This window comes from Oreochromis niloticus, linkage group LG4 (assembly GCF_001858045.2).
Source record: "Oreochromis niloticus isolate F11D_XX linkage group LG4, O_niloticus_UMD_NMBU, whole genome shotgun sequence".
Classification (NCBI taxonomy): domain Eukaryota; kingdom Metazoa; phylum Chordata; class Actinopteri; order Cichliformes; family Cichlidae; genus Oreochromis; species Oreochromis niloticus.
Genome location: NC_031969.2, coordinates 20,773,916 through 20,794,907, shown reverse-complemented (window position 1 = coordinate 20,794,907; position 20,992 = coordinate 20,773,916). Strand labels below are relative to the sequence as shown.

The window sequence follows — 20,992 nt, the reverse complement described above, 5'->3', positions numbered from 1 at the left end:
GCATACCAAGAAAATCTGTCATTCCCTCCAACAAGACAAGGACCATAAAAAGTTAATAAAACTACGAAATGTTCTGCATTAAGCAGTTCTGCTTTTTAACAGTGAAGAAAAAAGCGACTTTACACGCAGCTACCTGAATACACAGGACACCATAGTGCGCAGTGCATGCATTAAAAACACTGGGATTCTTTCCAAGATGATTAGTGAAGAAAAGTGAAGCCCACCCATGTTTGCTCAAACAAAAACCCTGGCTATCCAATCACATTTTGTGGATCAGACTATTTATGAGAGTACCTGTAAAGACCAGAGGCAAAGGCTCGGGCACATGTTTTACTGCTCTGTTTGAATAATCAGGTACAAGTAAAACAAACAGCTACAGAAGGGATGTTTAGCAAGTCGCTCAGGATCCAACTCAGGGCAATAAGTGTTCATTAGTTTTAATAGCCTGGCTCCCGGAGCAAATGAAATGAAGACCAGGAGACCACATCCAGCTAATGTAAATAAACCAAATAAACCAAAAAAACCTCATCAACTGTCTGTTGTGAGAGAATTTTGAAAAATTACTTAAAAATCATCCTGACTTTTATAAGCAGTTTGCATAAGAGTAGAGCAAGAATGGGAGGAAGTAGCCTATTTCTAAAATTAAAGCTTGTTTTATCATGTAATTGATGAAAAAGCATTTAACAGAATGAGTTAATTCACTGTAGGATGACGATCATAAAATACTAAAAGTGGGAGGGAGTACTCAAGGAAAACTTGAAAGTTTCATCTCAAAAGCCCAACTATGTCTTTAGCCTGTGTTAGTCTGTTATGCTGGCGGCACATCTTGATTCCACCTGAGCTCAGAGAAAGGTGGTGATACACTCCCAGTGGTCCAGATGGTCCCCCCCAACACTGGCCCGAACATAAACATGGCTTGGGTCTGGTTGAGGAGAGGGAGACCCCGTTTATTTATGGACATGTCTGGGTCTGGGACACAAATATAGAAAGATAGATCGACGAGATGAGGGACAAAGGAAAAGAGCAGGGAAGCGGTGCGCTCAGACTTGTGGACGTCTTCCAGTATGGTCAGATGGTGTGATCTGGCCCACCTACACAGGAGCTGAATATTCATGTGTCTATGTGCAAGTGTTTACAAGGTTAAAAGTGCATATTCCCATATGCCGCTTCTCTTATCTACAGATTCAGTCCAATGTACAAACTATAAAGCAAAATATCTTTTTAACCTGAAGAGCTAATTACACCCTCCGTGACGTCAAACGTGCCACAAACGAGCACATGTAGCCAGCGGTATTGGCTGCCGGGCGGCAAAAGTAGAGCGAGGGTGTGAGGCCGGGGAATTCAAAGAATTTTCCTGTGTGCTTACCGGCACAAACCAAGCCCACTGTACATCTATGAAAGTATGGCTGAGCAAGCCCCTTTTCATCTTTGCAGCGCTCTCCTTAAATAAATCGGTTCAATCTCGATTTTTACAATAGGGTTTTACAGCTTAATAACCCGGCTACAGAAACCCAGACATCGTAAGGTGTTTTTATGGCTCTTGTAGTTCCTTTATGACCTGGCCAAATGTCATTGCTTGACTGTACACCAAAAGGGGCAGATACTTCTCTAGAAAACAAGACAGTTATGATGTTTTGGAACTTTGTTTAGGATAAGGAAGCGTTGATGAGGAGAGGATTGGTCCTCCTACACAGAAAGGTACCATTTGCTCTCACAGACTTCTACTTGCGTTCCACTAGAACACAATGCTGCACAAAGAAATCCATTTCATGCATTTTTGGTGCTGTTTTTTCACACACACACACACACACACAACCTATCTATGCTTAAAACCAACTTGCATAATCACACTGGACCTATCCTTATGGAAGACATTTTGAGATCGCGTAATCATGATGCTGATACAAAGCAAGATGACGTACATTGGTGCTACAACAGCAGCTGTTTTTCGTTGCTATAAGTCATTAAAATCGCTATTCGTCCATCGATCTTCTGTCTCCGTGTGAGGGTTCTCTGCTTGTCTCGCTTCGGCATCGTTACAACATCGCACAGGGCAATAAAACTAAGGTTAGGTGATTAGCACTGTGGCCTGACACAGCATGCACTCACTGAAATATAAACACTACACAATCACACCAAACATATGAGCAGCTTCAGCTAATTAAGACCACGCTGCTTTTTAATGCCTGTTTATATCTGACTCCTAAATGAATGCTACCCCTGGAGCTCCCTCCAAAACAGGTCAGCCAAAGAGAAGAGGACAGGGGAGGAACGGAGGCAGGTTGGAAATTACAGGCAAACCAATCTGACCTGCGGTGCCCGAAACTAAAAGCTTTACTAAAAGAAATGAAATAAATGCGGTGAAAATGAAAAGTCCTAGCATGAACCTTGATTATTTTCATAAATCTCTCGGAAATCTGATGATTAAAGAAGTTTACACAAAAGCATTTGAAGTAAGCAACCATTTTCAACTTAAAAATGACCAAATGTGCTGGACATATCTGAATTTCTTTGATCATAAAGATTTAGGAAATGTGAGCTTTAATACTTCTCAATCAGTACCATGTGGAGCTTTATTGGTGTACTGCTGCCATTCTTATTGCCTTGGCAGGCATGAAGGACACAGAAACCCAGGAGACAGGGGGACTGACCATCGCTCTCTAACATCGTTAAAAGCGATAAGCTGGCAACTGGCAGAAGCTAAGCTTGCCATCTGTAGCCGCTAGGTCCCTGGCCACCTTACTCAAACTTTCCAAAATGTTTTCACAATCTAAACTCTGCCTCTCCTCCCCGGGTGTACACGACTCAGCTCTCAAGAGCTCAGTGAAGTTGATCTTTTACATGGCGCCACAGTTCTGGGAGAGGGCCAGCCTCACCTGAATGACCTCGGCCTTGTCTTCAAAGCCATTAAGATTGTCTGCTGTGACCACGATCAATACTTCCACAGACCTCCCCTTGCTTTACGAGACAAAGAGAGCACACTATCTACATACAATAGAGCACAGCATTGTCACATTTGTAATTATATTTGAAGGCGTATTACCTGTTTTTATATGCGCACATTGTGGTGCACGGGGGTTGGATTTCAAGTTGCAGCTTGTTGAAACTTGGGGATTTACTGAGAAGGTGGGAAGGCATGTGAATGTGTGTGTGACAGGGAGAGCGAGCGAGAGCGAGAGAGAGAGACAGATGTCTGGAAGAAGCTAGGCTGGCAGAGTTTACAGTGAAGGAGGACTGGCTTTGTAAGCAAATGAAGGAACACACACAAACGTGCGCTAACCTCACACCAACTTTTCTCCTTACACCACACTGAATGCCAAGCTCACAACAGCCATGCACCAGTGCTAACCTGGTGTCTGCATGCATGGGCTGGTGTTTTGTGTGCATGTACATGTCTGCCTCTAGTTCACCTATGCTACCTGTTGGGCATTAGACTCTCGCTCTGTTAATAGTGTTACGTGCTTTTACAGAAGCCATTAAGAGCATTAGCAGATGGGCAAGATGTAGTACTTTACTGTGGTAGGATTTCCCCTGGTTTTAAACTGAGGTATTGCCAGTGTTATACTAGGGAGGGCTTGTGTGGAGGTGACCTGCTGGAAAGTTTAACAAATAAAAAAAGAAGCTATGTACACCAAAAAAGACCAGTCAAGGAGCTGCTGCTCTTAACACCCCCTGTTAAAATCAACTGTAGGGAGCCACAGCACAGAGCAATAATAAATAGCTACAGAGAAATGTAATTCTTTACTGCCCAGCTGCAAAATGTGGTTAAGTCAAAAGCCAGCCTTCTGAGGTTTGAAATCTCAAAAATGCAGCTAATGAACAAATGTTTTCCTAAAGTCTTGGCCTCTTACAAAGTACAGAAAGATGGTGAACTCCAGCATCAATGATTAACTTGAACAGTAGACTGAGGTTTACCTGAGCCATTGACTAGACAGGCACATAAAAATACACTACAGACTTCCTCCTTCATATCGCTACCAAAGCTCCACCCTAACTTGCTCATTTTGCAGCTCTGCCATGCCTCAACAAACTGTCTGCAGTAAACAGCTTGGGGAAAAACACTGATCTTTACCGTAAAGGCAAGTGAGCTCCTAAGATTCCTGCCTGACAGTTTCGAACACGCCGGGTCAGGTTCTCAGCTCTGCTAGCCTGCAGTAGCTGTTATCAAAAGCTGCTGAAGGATTTCAGTGATCGATTATTATGAAGAGATGAGTAATTCTGGAGAGCTTAGAAGAGATGGAAAGATAAGCAGCTGAAAGCAGTGTTGCAATCATTTGCTTATGTTGTATACAGCAATTGTCTGAGAATGAATGAGTTTTAATTCAGGTGCGATTGTCAGCGAGCTTTCCACAAAGACCTGAAAATAAAATATGGGCAGTACAAGTTCGCACTTTCACTGAGAATAAACAGAAAGTATATGGAAAATACAACAAGAACAGATATGAATGGTCAACAGCTTTGATAAGCCTGCGGGTTGGAAATGTATTTAGGCTTTGGTGAGAAAGAAATGAGGCGATAAGAGGGATCTACAGTACATGAAATATGACTAAAGTTAAGAAGGCTTTGCATATCTCAGTGTGTGTTCAACTTTTTTTTTTAAAGTGTCAAAGGTCCAAGTTCCATGACTGACATACTCAAAAGGAGAAATCTGATAAGCTGTAGATTATGGATTACTTGATATAGTGCATTTGTGCATGACTTGCAGCTTTGCATTTAAAGTGCACACACTTTACATATACACAAATGCATGCAACAGTAAATGTCTAATTGCACATGTGCACACATTGCATTCAGTATGAATGCACAGACTGTTTGAATTCTGAGACACTTCATGTCAAAGACGCTACAGGGGCAAAAGGTGACATAAAAGTTCTCCTGTGATTAAAACCTGTTCCCATGACACTGTTTCCTGTCTCTGATCTCAAACTCAGACATAAACCTGAAAAGCTGCATAGTTTCAAACCTGTTTTGTTTAAGCAAATTGGTCAACATACAACAATGTGGTGTACACAATAAGAGGACATGGAAAACTTCAACTTTACAAATAAGCAAAAGCTGCAAGACCAAATTAGGACTTTGGCCTACGCATAATTTGCACAGACACATGCATATGGGACACCCGTGGGAATGGAAACTACTTGCATTGTACTAATGACTGTGCTGTCACTTTGTCACAAGTTGCCCCACCTGTTCCTGAAGTATGCCACTTTTATCTCCGCTTCATTCATTCTCTGTTCGTTAATGTCTGAAGTTTATAGCAGAGCTGAAGAACATGAATGAATTGCTCAGCAGTTGTTAAATCTAAAGGACAGAGTGCGCGTTGAAGGCTGTTTTTGATTTTTTCAGCACTTCTGTATTTCTTGCTGACCCCAAATGATCAGGTATTTAAAACTTTGTTGAAATGATTCAGATTATCTTGATAGCAATAATCAAAAATGCTGCATATCTGAGTCTCCTGTAATTTGACAGCAACTTGCAAGGCTGGAAAAGGGTCATGGGAGACAGATGTACAAAGTGAAGTTTATTGAAGTTCACTCTGATTTTATCGGTGTCGGTACACACAGAGGCACACGGTCACTTTGATCTTCAAAGGGAGATGAGCTAGAATGAGGGGCAATAAGAAGATAATAACGCCAATCTATATCCATTACTCCATAGATCACAGGTTCACTGCAACATGCAGCTTTTCTAGCTTTTATTTTCCAGACAGAGAGCCACATTTCATGTTACCACATTGCCACCTAGTGGTCACATGTACCTGGGCCGGTAATGGAAACCTACTGCAAATCTATCCATGCATTCAGTTTCTTAACAGCAAACCTAAACCTTCTCCATCTTAGGTTAGGTCAGGTGGATGCAGACTCGAGCCCAGAGCAAACTGCAGGGTACACCCTGGAGAAGTTTTCAGTCAATTCCAGGGCTAAAACAGAGAGACACACTACCATAAACGCTTCCATTCACACACACAGCCAATATCAAATCACCAGCAAGTCACTGGACTGTGTGAGGAAACCAGAGCACCAAGAGAAAAGCCATACAGCCACAGGGAGAACACGTAAACCCACAATGAAAGGCCCAGCCAACCAGGGGAGTTAAGACCAGAAGCTTCCAGCACTGCATTCTACAAATACTGCAAAAAATTGAAAAGTGAAGGATGTGAATGAATTCTATTCAAAGCATTTGTATGTATAAAAAAATATTAAAAACACTTTTAGTAATAAAAAATTCAACCTCTAGCAGTAGAGGACACACTAAGGAAAGAATGAAGCTGTGCTGTGATTTACATTTAAACCGAGGGCAGAAGAGTCAGCAAGGTGTAATAACTGTATATTAAACATGATTATCTACTGTGACAGGTGATATATGTAATCTAATTACACTTAATAATACAATAATACACAAATAGAAAGTGGGGCCTTGAAAAACCCCACAGAAAAGATCCAATTGTGACCTCTAGTGGTGAAGTCAAGGAAGTGTGTTGGGGACGTCACAAGGCACAGACAAAAAAGAGCAAGCGAATGTGTCCCCAAAATGATATTTTTAAATTTATTTTAACTATTTTATTATGTTTTATCAAATTTATCAGACTCTATTTATATTTTGCCTCTGTCAGTGCGCCCTAGGGCAGCTGTGGCTACAATGTAGCTTGCCATCACCAGTGTGTGAATGGGTGGATGACTGAATGTAGTGTAAAGCGCTTTGGGGTCCATAGGGACTAAGTAAAGTGCTATACAAATACAGGCCATTTCCCATAGCTTGTGACATAAAATGAAATATCCAATGCTTAACAAATATAAGTTTTACAAGTTATTTCTGACTTCTCTCATTTGCTTAATAAAAACACTTTTGACAGATTTCCTTTTTTTATGGCAGACTGTCTAATAAATTTGTGAGTGTACAAATTTGTTAGTGACTAGTGAGTGTACATTACAATGGGAGATCATCATAACAGTGTGAAAAGTAGAATATATTATAGATGAATGCACAATCTGCAAATGCCCCTTTTTCAGTGCAGGCTGCACATTTAAATATATATGTGGTGGTGGGTGATTAATCACATGCTGTACAAACAGCACAAAGTGCCCGAGGGGGCACGCAAATCATAAGGTCCACAAAGCATCAGTAACACCTGGACCCCAGTGTCCCATCTGACAGCAGCAGCTCAACATGTACTCCTCTACTTTGCTTTATTCTGGAACCCTCAGCACACAGCGTGGTCAAAGAGGGTAAAAGGGTAGGAGGATATCCTCAAAGAGTCTCAAGTTGTTAGCCACTAGAAAATATTTATCAAGTTTAATTTCTAAGTGTTGTTTGTTAGCACGCTAACTCATAGTAAGCCAAAGTTGTCTGAACAAAAAGGGGTGATCTCTCCAGCTGTAGTTTGGAGAGCCAGGATTACTGGAAGTTTTAATCAGTTAAGGTGACAATGCCATTTTAACTCAGATTCAATAGCATAGTTGAGATTTTCATAACTCCTGAAAGTCACCTGAAAAATCACAGACATGTGTGAAATGCTTTGAATGCCTTAAAAAAACATTTAACTAGTAATTATGATGATTTTGTCATTGATTTTTAATGTCTCTTTGATTTCAAACCCCAATTTTCTTTCTTCAAAATAAATGAAGATATTGTGACCATAATTTGACAGATAAAAGGTACTAAGAAAATCACCACAAAGCTGTTAAAGCTTAAAAAAAAAACAAACCCCTAATGAAAACTAATTTCCCGAGGGATGAACCTTCCTTCTTTCACAGGGATGCAGACAGATCTGCATGTTTGATGTGTCATAGATTTTTCACTGGATTTACTGGATCCATCCCTGACACAACCCTTCCACTTCTGCTGGCTGCCAGAGGTAGGAGTAAAGTTTCAAATTAGCACCACACATTTTAAGTGGCCACAGAAAGAAATGCAGGCCAGAAAGCCAAGATTATGTTGTTGCACACATTGCCCACAAGAGTGCAGCAGAATCTAAGGCATGCATCAAGGTAATCCCAAAGCTTGACTACAGATGGCACTACAGCACAGCAATTCTCTCAGTGTTAGTTTACATGGACTACTAACATCACACCTTATGAAGCCCAGATTTCACAAAATAAATCAGCATCAGTCCCCTGGGAAACATGAGTGGCTCTGCTTATTTGACTGAAGCCTTCTGATGACAGCCCAAGTAGAGGACAACTTCCAGTCAATTTAACTCAGATTACAGTACTTTGGTAAGTAAGTCTGAGCCCTGACAGACAGGGAAGAATTTGCTTGCCAGTGTCACTGAACAGAGTCACAAAGTAATAGTTTGACAGCACAACACACTGGCCTGCTCAGCATCTGCCCTCGTACTTATCAGGCCTAAAATTTTAATTTGACATGAGCCTCTATGCATCAAGAAAACCAAAGGTATCAGACAATCAACCTTAAGCATTTTATGTGGAGACGACTGCGAGTTGACGACATTCAATCTCTTTTAAAGAAACTAAAAGCTTTCACAATCGCACGGATCTCCAACACGAGCACATGACTTAACACACACATAAACAGTGGTCTGAGGAGCCTGGTGGTCTGCTGTGTCCCAGGGAGGTCACACAGGAAATTTCACGCTCCTCTTCACACTGAAAATGTCTCCTTTATCCTCCCGACTGGAGACAAAATAAAAGAAAAGAGGAATGAAAGACTGAACTGGAAAAAAAAAAAAAGGAAACCCACTCTGGCTTACTTGTGTAGGTGTGACTCGCTGAAACACAGCCATGGCAACCCACACCCAGCAAAGTAAAGGAGGAACGTGGTCACAGGTTTGGTGGAATGTGACATTTATGAGAGCAAAACACAAAGGGAGGAATTTTCCCTCCAAAACAGGAGCAAGAAAACTTAAGGAGAAATGTCAGGAATTTAAAGTATTTCTAACTCTTGATCAGATTTTTTTCCCATACAAGGACAGTCAAGAATGCACCTGAAAGTCCACTTCAAGTGTGCTTTAAAAGAAATGCATTTTAAACTAATGTTATCATCGTTACACTGCAAACTATCAGAGCGGGCTGTTTGTATTCTAGTTTTACTATTAAAGCAAGAGTCTTTATTTAGCATCGTTCCTCTTTGGGACAAGTTTGAGGTACGTAGAGCATCCTGTGAGAATGGAGAGCTGTCTGCCCGTGCTGACAGAGGTGTCCCTGTACTGTGGTGCGCTGAGCATTTTCACTATTTGCTCTCTGGTCTTAACACTTGGGCTGACACTTTCTATCTTCTATACTCCTGCAGAGGTCAGTGTGGTTTTTCTCATGCATACAAGGTAAAAAGCCCATGGGATAGTAGGATCACAATTACAGTTCCAGGAAACATACCATTTTTATCACATAACAGGAAGTGACAGGCTTAATGACAGCAATGTAACTTGAAAAGGTGTAAACACAAAGTGCACTGGGAATTTTTAACCAAAGAAGTCAGGTTTCGTGTCACAGCTCCAGGCATTGCTCCAGTAAACCCCTCCAGCCAGGTTTGCTACTTCCTCTAAAACAGCCTTCTTCACTCTCACCTAAGCACAGGCTGGATGCCTCTCTCAGCCTCACACTTCCTGGTAACTCCCACACCAGGATAACACCACCCTGAGGCAAATATACACACACGAGCCACCTTCTAAGTCGTGGTTTCCCTTTAGGAAATCAGCAATCTGCTGCCATTACCCACCAGCATTTACACCTCCTCTCTGCACCCTTTAATTTTTCTTTACCCCAATGTTTAAAATAAACAACTTCTCTCCCTTATGAGAGATCATTACAGGAAGAAAGCACCACACAGACTGTTAAAAGACGCCAAGAGCAGCTAATAAATCTAAGGTGGTGATCTGGTGTCAGAGCATCAGGGTGTTATCAGTGTTATTAGCAAAAGCTATGTACACATTTTGATGTGACTGCTGCTGAAGGATGTTTCGTGATTTCTGATCTTCAGAATATTCTGCGAATTTGAAACTGTGAGCAAGACGAGAGGACAGTTCAGAAAAACATGACACGATATTGGACCATTTAGCCGCTGTATCAGTTCAGTTTGCGCTCCCTTCCTTACCTTCAGCTTAACCGTGTGAGAATCACAAAATTTTAAATACGAGACAGCACATATGGAACACAATTGCCAAAAGCCCTGAGAAGAAAAACACTTTATAAAGCGCTCCAGCTTTTCAAAAGCTCTCTCCTTCTCCCTTTCACACACACACACATAAACACATAGACACAAACACATACACCTCGAAACAAAGGTGCCATTTTACTCAGGAAGGGTCAGCAGTTCTCTCCATCAGACAGGGGCTTGTTCTTGGTCAGAGGCTGCTGCCCAATCTCAGGCCACCCTCCCCTGGCTCCACTGCCCCCCCTCCGGCCCCCACCACCCCGGAGACAAGCTCCCCATTGTTCCAGCACTACTAATAAATGACAGTTCTCCTGTTCAGACAAACTTTAGGGCCCATTCAAACACACACACACACACACACACACACACACACACACACACACAAACGTGTAAATGGTGCTCTATATAAAAAGATACCAGGAGCATTTTCTTTAATGGCTGGTATTTCTGGAGCTCATTAAGTCATTATCTGACACTAATGATGTAAGGATGTCTTCCTGCGTCTTAAGCTTTGAACCTGAGGACAGGATGAGATAATCCTGAGGGCCGTTTGTGTAATAATGAATAATAAATGTTCCTATTGCCTTCCATTTCTCTTCGGTGGTCAAAAGCGGTCATGACATTGAGTCATAGTTCACCAGGAGGTCATGCTGCTCAGTCCGTGTTGTCACCCTGTGAGCTCAATCGGGGGCCAGGGAGCCGAGGTAGGCCTTGAGTTTAGACATGATAAATCACCACTCAGCTTAAGCTCATAAACACACCATTAACACGCTCGACCACATGAACTCTACCCGTTTACCTTAACCACATGGTGCTTGGGACTATCTGCCTGTGTTAGCACTCATAGGGGTCTGATGCACATGGCTGTCACATCATCTGCACCTTACTAAATAGAAACAAGATTAGCTTATATTCCTGACAACACAAATCAACTTGAAGCTGAAACTCAATTGCCAGTGATGACACGGTCCTCCTGAAATGTTGATTGGAGTAAATACAGGGTTGTTAAGTCTTGCCCCGGTGTGTGTATATGGTTCTCTGCTGTGGTTCACCACAAACATATCATATGACAGCACAGCCAGCTGAAAACTGAGAGAAAGCAAATTCCTGCTATTTTTAGCTATGACAAACATAAACAAAAGAATCAGAAAAAGAAATACACTTGCTGAAGCGTCATGGCTGCTTTGATGTCTATCGGATCACTCGTGGGCTTCCATGGAAGCATCTGTATTTTTTGATGGGCTTAAACAGCAAAAGGGGTGATGTTGGCCATGCGCAGGTCAGATGCTGGGCAACCGGGGTCAGATATTGCTCCCGCTTTGCCGTTTAAATTACAAAAGGAGGAGGAGGAGGAAGAAGAGGCAGAAGTTGTGAGAAGAGGAGTAAGGGGGAAAAAAAAGCCCCAGTGTTTAGTCAAGGCCTGCTCACTGACACAAAGTCTGTCTTTGTCTGCCTCCCAGGGTGCCAGATAAAGGAATTCTTGTGTGTCGGGGGCTCTGACCGAGTTTATTTGACACTTCAGCTCCTTTTGTGAAGCAAGTGTCCCACCGTCAATGCTGGCCATGAGAGTCACTTGGCATTAGACAGAGGGTCGCTCTTCAGTGGAGAAAGGGGGTCTTGTTTGGAGAAGATTTTTAATAGAGGTGGTGTGTGTGTGTGTGTGTGTGTGTGTGTGTGTGTGTGTGTGTGTGGACAGAGTGGTGCTCAGTCGGTGCTCTAAGCTGTATACGGACATATAGTGGGGCTCTGTGCCCTCCCGCAACCACAACAGAAGAAATTCTTCATTGCTACAGAAGTGCGTGGGATTGAGAGGACTGGGTACTGAAAAATGAAGACAGGTGAAAGTGGAGGCTTCAGCAAATGAAGGAATACATAGACACACACACACACACACACACACACACAACACCTATTATGAATGCAATGCCGTTAAGTCACACCAGGCTTGTAAAAGATGGACATGCCAACTTGCAAAGCAGGTTATCTCACGCGATTTTGAGTATGTTTATCAGTTGGGGTGATCACATGGACCTGTAGGTTCAACTGAAAGGAAGCATATGATATATATGTATATATATGTATATATGATTGACAGGTGTTCCAGTACCACTGAGGTCAAAGTTATAGTGCTCAAAGCACTTTCCTCTCACCTTGAATGGAGTTACTGTATGAGCGGTGGGAGGGCATGCTCCTTTTTATGAACACTGTATCCACACTGTGGATTTATTTCAGCTGCACCTGGTCTTTAACAACTTATAACAGGTCATTGCACTCTAGGCTGTGAACACCCGGCAGTGCAGGTGCATAGCCAGTGGCTGTGCTCAACCCATGCATGTGAAATATTAAACTGAGCCATTTTTCCATACAGTTACAGATGCATATGTAATGATGTTAGAGAATAATGAAGAGAAGTTTTCACCTACTGAACAGGTGAACTTAATGAGAGTTTGGCTTTCTTTGTCAAAATACACAGCTCCCTACTGACAATGAGCAGAAACACACCTTCTGTGTTGGTATCCATAAGTATGTTCCTAATGAGTCCACTTCCAAAAGAATTTAAGTATAATTGTAATTTGGTAGAGAAGATATGGGCACCCATGTGGGTGTGTTGAGAAGATAAGAACAGAACCTTTGGCCAAAGTAGACAGTGCTGAATGCATTGTCACGTCTCGAATATATAACATAAATAAAAACCTCCATAAGTTAAGCATACTTATATTTTTTGCTGACACAAAGGTTTTTATATTGACGTTGTCCACATACCTGCGGAATCAGGAGATGCGCACATATTATCCAAATCACTGGACATCCACTGGAGCACAGCTTCCAAAATATAATCCAAGATATCCAACTGTGCAAAAATAAAAATCCACCAAATACAGATTTCATTTTCGAAATCAGCATATAACATTAACCATCTATGAAAATGTCAGCACTTGACCACGCGTGTATCCCAAATATCCCAAGAGACTTGTCCAGCAGCTGAATCTGTGGCAGGAGTAGAAACTCATCCCAGACTGAAGTCACCATTTCCTTATAACACGCGAAAAGATCCATAGCTGGAGTTTTCAATCCATCAGCTGCTGTCATCGTGATCACGTTTAAACAAAAAAACAAAACAATAATAATAATAACAACTTCTCCACGTTTGTCAATGTCGCCATTAATCCCGTTAATGCGTCCAAAGAGCCCCAGCATTAAACGATTTACGCCCAGGCAAATCCAGCAAATCGATCAGAACGATTATTTCCGAAGATGCTGATTCCTCCTCAAGGTCCAGCGCAATGATGGTCTCTGCGGCAGCTGCAGCCAGAGTCTCTGCTGACACGACGCGCTCCCGTCAAGAGCCGCAGCTTCACTGAGCCATAGTTTGTGCGGAGAGCCTCAGCACATGCTGTTTTCACCAAACGTAGTTGCGCAATGCATGACGGTAAGTGGAGTTAACTGGAATAGGAAAACAGCAGCAAGTTTAAACCTTAAAAACAAATTTTAAAGACAAAAAAAGAAAGAAAGAAAACACGGAACGCAATGAAATGATTTCACAGGTTAACCTTAAAATAATGAAAGTAAAGTAAAGGTGAAATAACTTTTAAAAATTGTTACCTGCATTAGAAATTAGATCATTTTATCATTATTATTATTAGTAGTACTACTATTTGTATTATTATTCTCTAAATATCAGTAAAGCTGTCATGGATATCAGCTGTTACAATCTCTGTTGCAATCGTTCATCACCTGTCAGTTTCATTCCAGGTTGCGTGTGAGCAGTGTGTGTGAGTAATAATGATCATCTGTAGCTGTGCAGAGATACAGAGATGTCGGTGGCTTGAATCACCTTCCCATGAATGAATCTCTTGTCTTTCTTACCTCACTTTCATGTCCTAACCACCTCCAGGCTTGCTTGTATTGCCGGGATCACGCTCTCAAGCTTCAAAACAAGGCCTGGATTCTCGGGAATGGAGCACAGATCAAAATCAGAACAGAACCCACTTACTTACAATAAGCTGAAGCTAAGTAAAGTTGGACATTTCTTCTCACTCACTGTGGACTGTGGATTCAAAGCTTGCATACATGTTTGCTATTATTTGTGATTTTGTTGTGTATTAGACTGGTTTTTTTTTTAACTTCATCATATTTAAGAAGTACTCTGATGAAGCGTTTAAGACTAAAACACAGCAGAGGAGATATAAGTGACAACAAAGCTGGGATAAGGGAGTAAAGGTGATAAACTCTGACCTAAACCAAAGAAAAAAAAACATGAATAAATAAAAAAGTATATTCACATAGAAGTTATATCAGTCTTTATTATACTTTCCTTCCTCATACATTACTCCCTGTTCACACAGGACCTGGCACCGTTCCATTCCACTTTTTACTTCGCCCTTTTGGCTGCGATCCAGTCCAGTCCAGGAGTACCTGAATTGCACGCGATTCTGTCAATTGCAGGTACTTGATGGCTTTCTTGTGTGCAGGGGTTGAAAAGTTGCTGGAGGTTTGCGCACACAGCATTGCGTGACTAGCGCTGGGGACGAAAACACAAAGACATTGTTTTCAGTGATCAAACCCCCTTTATAGTAACTCAACAGCATTCCTGTCTCACATTCCTAAGCCACCGCTGCTGTGTGAAGGGTTTTTTTCTTTCCTTTAAAAAAAGGAAGAAAGGAAAAAAGAAAGAAAAGGAGGCTTGCACTTTTTTAATCTGGTTTCTTCCACAAGTTTTCTCGTAGCTCATTAATCATTAATCAAGACTGAATTAAAGTATTAGTTGAGGCAATTATCTGGCATGGGGTAATTAAGAGGTGTTTATCCCTTATCCAAAACAATGTGATGAATGTAAACACAGTGTGCCAGCTTTCATGTTAAGCCAGCAGCCAGCTGAACAGCAGTATAAAATCAAATGAAAATGCATTGCTTCTCAGTGTATCCCCTTAAAACATGCGCGGGTGGGATTTCCAGGTTGTTTGTGCAACTGCCTGCAAATGTGTTTATGCTCACTTGTGTGCATCCTCCTACACCGTGTCTCCACTCACGCCAGCATGCGTCTGTAGGTATGTGCTAATGTGCACACAAATGTTTTCCAGATTGGTGTGACAAGGATAATCATATCCAGGGAGCACAAACCCATGCTGAATGCTTCTCACACAGATGGGAGGAAAAAGGAGGAATGCATTAAAAAATCCCGGGGAAATGAGACTGACTGAGTGTAGAACCACAGACAGTCGTGCAAGTGTAAAACTTATGATATGTGGAAATCTACTGGCAAAGGAGCCAAGCGAGGCCGCCATCACCTGGAGTGGGTGAAACAAATCTAATATTTACTGAAAGCGATGACCCTCATGACCTTCTGCTTTCAACATAGAAAACATAGAGACGAGGACAATTGAGTCAGTCATATCTCCAGTGTGTGCTCTGAGAGTGATTAAGACTAGAGCACATTCATTACTGGCCCAGCTCAGACAGAGAGGGGCTTCAGAGCAGAGCCCTTGTGTTGGACTGTTTGGATGTCCTATCCCCTTGTATCTCTTTGACTACTTCCAACACAAGGCTCTATTCAACCAGACTGGGAACAAATGTTTCCTTATGTGACCCTGAGTACCCGAACTTCGGCAGGATATAGAGAAGAGCCTATGAGACTGAAAGAGAGACATTACTGAAGGCCGTACCTCTGCTCTTATAGAGAGATATAAGCTGGATCGCAGGTGGGGACAGGGGGAAGGATGGTAATGACCTTACAGAAATAACAGGGTGGATGACACAATGACACATGTTTCCCAATAACTATATGCTGTTTCTTTGGTATGGCCCCAACCACAAAATTGCTAGCCTGCTTAGGTTTCCGTTCTTTATTTTCTCACTTTCCCACTTCTCATGAGTGTTATTACTTCTACATCCGCCTGGGAATTAATTGGGTAAATATCAGCCAGGAAACATGAGGTTAGATTCCATGTTGGCAGCTCATGTAATTTCACATACAGCCAACGTGCAGATTTCCGTCTGTTTTTTTGGCACGCCTGTGGGAATGGGCAAAGTGTAGCAAAACAGAGGTCAAGGCAAGGTTTCACACTGAAGTGGGTGAAAATTTCTCATGTGAAACTAAAAATGGCTTTCACCAGTTTTACATAATGAGACATAATGTGGCGTGTACCTCTTTTCTATAGAATCACCCAGGATAAAGAGCTAATCCTCTTGTGCTATGAGACTGATAGAGCTGGAGTCTTTCCAGCACCTTAGGGAGTCAGATCTATGGAAGAGAGAGCCTTTCAAAGAAAACCATGTAATCAATGGCACAATCCCCCTCAAACCCCCTCATTCGATTGATGCTAACCGTAAAGATTTTGGTAAATCAGTTCGCTCAAGCCTTTCCCATCTCATCCTGCATTAAGATGTCAAACTGTAACTGGAGTTCCAGTGTTTACCCAACCAGGTTTTCTCACTTGAGGAGAAATTAAATGAACTTTTGGCCCGGACTAGGCGTACAGAACCACTGACATGCAGCCTATATGACTCATTCAGTCTTACACTGGGCAGAGGGGGAATTTATTCGGAGAAACACACCCTTGCTGGCGTGTAGCATAGTTTGATCATTGCAGGTGTCTTGGTTTATTGGGTTTCTATGTCAAAGAGCAAACCTTAGTCTATAAAAACCTCAATTTAAAGCTCTAATTATGAAAACACTAAGCACCAATGAGCATGCAGCTGCATACCTACGAGTGCATTTCAAGGAGCACGAGTTCTGTCTTGGTGACTCTACAAAGAGCCCACATGAAGTTTAAAATTTTAAACAGGAAAAAATGAAGGTAAGGCTAAAATTGTTCAAATAGGGGAAATACTATGAGTAAGTTTATACCTCTAGTTGGAGAATAAGCATATGAAGCCTTTTTTAAATTTTTCCTCTGGATGCTTTTCTAAATGTGTGTGTGTGTGGGGAGGGGTCGGGGGGGGGGGGCTAGATTTTGGTGGCAAGCAGTGTGTAGGCAGCTGGGAGTGTGGCAGGGCTATGCGTGACTAGGAGAAATACACCTGTCTCTGTGCTCAGGTATGGAGGGGGAGTCGGCAAGCAGGGGCCTGCCAGGTGAACAATGCTCCCTATTGTACCTTGCGCTCTGACTGCTGATACTCGCAGGAGAGGAAGCCCTGATCCCAGTGTGTGCGTAGCTCGCTTGCCCGTCTCTCCCTCCCAGCTCACACAATCACACAAGATACACAGCCAAATTATTTATAGTACACATATTGCGCTGACCGCAGGCGCCCTGGGCTAAATCCCAACAACTCTGCCTTTTACACGCAAGTTGCCAATCAGAGCAGTGACTGACAGATTTTTTCATATCCAAAAAGTTGAAATGTTGGATGTAAAAGTTATAATTGTGTTGAGGATATTTTGTATGAGCAGTATTATGAAGCGGAATATACAACAAGCTATCATAATAATATAAATGGAAAACCATGTCTTAATAGGTGTGAATGTTATTCGTACAGAGATTATTCAGAGGTGTCACTTTAAGGGTCTATAATTGAGAGCACACAATGTAAACACATGACGTGACTGTTGATAGTAATCTATTATCAGTTCTACCCCAACCCATGTTTTCCAGCCTTTTTATTCTCGTTGCAGATAAGGCAATTTTGAGATGGAGAGTCATGCAGATACTGTAGATTGCAGATAGAAGAGACCCCCAAAGAAAGTAAAAGGGAGGTCGCCCATTGGTGAATTACTGACACTCTCTGTGCTTTCAGCAACAAAAGCTGTCTCTCATTTTGTTGTGATTTGTTGGGCAATTATAGAGAAAAAAAATGAACAGGGTAACTATGGGGAGGGTCTGGAATGTGTGGGAATGCTAAACATCTGCTTTGAGAAGTTTTAGTTCTGGGTTGAGCTTGGACAGTCGCAAGTAAATATCTCTGCCAAACAGAAACTCCAGCTGTTCCACAGATGGCATCAGTTATTTTGTCCCATTTGGTGTTAAAAAAAAAACATTTTTGCCTTAAAATGATGTAAGTTCCTTTGATCTTCCTTAACCTTTTCCATTGTGTGACAAAGAGAGCTGCAGTGTGAATGCCACCACTTATCTATTCCTGTTAAATTCCTTGACTTGTGTCGGTGTGTGCTTGTAGGCATGTATAACACCAACGCTATCTCATGTGAGTGTGTGTGTGCTCACTGACTAATGAAATACAGTCTTCATAAAGGTAGTATTGTTAAGTTGCGTGCGAAGCTCATGCTTTAGGCTTTGGGTCCCCGCCCACCCCTGTAAACCACGGCCTTTTTTTCCTCTCCTTTTTTGCCTTCTACACCTTCCCCTTTCTCTTTGTTACAGGTAAACATTTGATGTCCGCACGCAATCCCCGGAGAGTCTCCTCCCCTTGTTCTTTCCTCAGCTCCAAGGCTTACTCACACTCTCTTTTACACACACTTACCACACACCTCTCATTCTCGGTCTCTCGCTCATGCACTCTCTGACACGCTACCTTTCCCTCCCCATTCTTCTGAAATTCCTCTCCTCACTGACTCAGCACCTGTTTCCTATAGAGGACATGAAGTTTCTTTCTGTTGCTCGAGAAACTGGTTGAATATCTGATTGACTCTAAACATTCAGTTTCACAAACACTTTGCACACACGTTTTCTGTTACTGAACGTTAGTCTCCTTTGTCTGTGTTGCTCCTTCCTGTTTGTTGTATTCGGTTTTTTTAACCCGTTTGTCCTGCAGTATTGTGTTACATTACATGAAGTTTGTTTTCCTCTTTTTTATTTCTATGTGGCTGTATTTTTTTAACATGTTCAAAATAAAGATTCAATTCAATTCAAAGTTATGGACAAAACCAACAAGACTTATTTCAGTAAATTTGCTTTTTTAATTCAAGTTAATGTTGCCAGAATCAAAACTAGAATTCCTCCTGGAATCACACTGACCACAACAAAGTCTCAGATACCGGAGACCGATAAACACAGGGTTGGTGTGTTGAAGTTTCCTTGGGCAAGACACCAAACCCCAAGATCCTCCTGAGAGTAGGCTAGGTTCTTAGATGGTTCTGCCTGCAGCTTTCAAGAATTTAAGGATAGATAGTAATATACAAGCACTTAATATTTAATATTTCATTGCCAACTACATGCATGTCACATCCCATGACTGCATCCCTTAGAGTTGGCACCATATGCTAAAGCTTGCCTGCCAGATTACGCAAAACTGCCTTTCTGCTAGTTTCCACGATAGTCGGTGCTCCAAGAACCACATTTTGTCACAGACTCATAAGATGAAAACATGCCTGCTCTGCTGTCACTTCTAGTAATATCGATACCAACAAAATTACCTTTGGCACACTAGAAAATAATCTGCATTGGTGGGGGTACACCCTGGATACGTTTCCAGCCCATCATAGGGATAAAAGAGAGACAGAAAACCACATCTATTGACAGTTTAGATTAACCTAAAAAGTGTGTACGGTCAGTGAGGGGAAAATGAAAACACAGCCCAGAGCCTGCTTTCTGTGAGGTGACAATGCTACTGAGCACCACCATCGTGATATGATCCGACAATCCAAAATATGAGAAAAGGAAAAAAATGGATTCCTCACTGATTTAAATCAGAAAAGAATTTACTGTTTTAACCACATTCAACTTGTGTAAACTTCAATTTTCTGTTTCAGGTGTTGTACATGGTTTTGGTACAGCTTTTACTGAGATACAAAAATATGTGTGAATAACTTCCAAAATATTTATTGGTGTGTGTGTGAATGATTATGATCTAACACTTAAACTCCTGGGGAAGGTAATAAAACAAGTCCAAATCTGGTCTGCAGACTCAAGCTCTAGTACCACTGCCAACCTCAGTCACGCACTTCCTTTGAGCTGCACTTCACCACAAACTGTGAAGCTATGAAAAGTCCTGTCAGGTTCCGATACACGAGGATCCATGATTAATGACCGTCATGGCTAAGCGGGGGAAACCCAAAACCTCTGTGCCAATGTTAGCAGCATCAAATAGAGCTGAAATCACTGAAAATGAATGCAAGAGTAAAGGAGAATCGTTTAATCATGTCAAGGACACACACACACACACACAATGCAAAACCCACACAAACGTGCATGTCTGTACACATACTCACATGCTGCGTAGTAACAAACCCGAAAGTGCTTGCAAAGTTCGCACATGAGAGATAACTGCATATACATATCGCTGTTCTCCAGTATGCTTAGATCATATATGAACAAAGATTTAGGTTACTTGATAAATAAATGTAATAAATGAGTCCTGCCTCCATCTATCAGTTTTTTTCTCCTCATTCAATTCAGCATTGCAGCATTTTACTGCTGTCACAGCAGTAAAAGGTGGGGTGCACCCTGGAACACACAACCAATCACACTGACACCTACGCTCAATTTAGAATGACCAGTTAAATAACCCCATGCATGGCTGCGGACTGTGAGAGGAAGCAAACATATCCAGAAAAAACCCACAAGCTTCACACAGAACAGCCACAGCCAACTGGTGAATTTGATCCCAGGACCTTCATGCTGTGAGGCAACAGCACTAACCACTGCACCACCTTACTGCCCGGTGAGTCCCTCTCTGCTCTTTTCTATTTGGGAAAGTCAGACTGTCAGAGAGGAAAAGACAGTCTCAAGCAGCCACAAAAGAAATTATTTCAATCCCTTCATTGTTGTCTCCTGTGATCATTGTGCCTGCTGCTCTCTTTCATCAAGGGCTTTTGGCTCCCTCCAACCAGCCCAATTAGTAGCCCTGCAGAGGTGAAGTGTATTATGCAAATACAAACAGTTACTGTACCAGCTTGAGCAGCCCCCACGGGTAGCGTACAACAAGGCTATGTTAAATGAATATTAGATTTGTTGTGCCTACAACAAGTTACCTATTGTTGTTGTGGCCT

General features: G+C 42.0%; 1 long non-coding RNA gene across 17 annotated transcripts in view; it reads right to left on the bottom strand.

Moving 5' to 3' along the window:
* Positions 1-20,992, bottom strand: part of LOC102079698 (uncharacterized) — a 108,840-nt gene that overhangs the window by 33,410 nt on the left and 54,438 nt on the right. For 16 of the 17 annotated variants that reach the window (XR_003219621.1, XR_003219623.1, XR_003219620.1 and 13 more), the window contains 2 exons: positions 13,978-14,632; positions 12,874-13,554 (listed from right to left, as the gene is read on the bottom strand). This is a non-coding gene — a long non-coding RNA (uncharacterized LOC102079698). The other variant, XR_003219630.1, reaches the window with a different exon arrangement.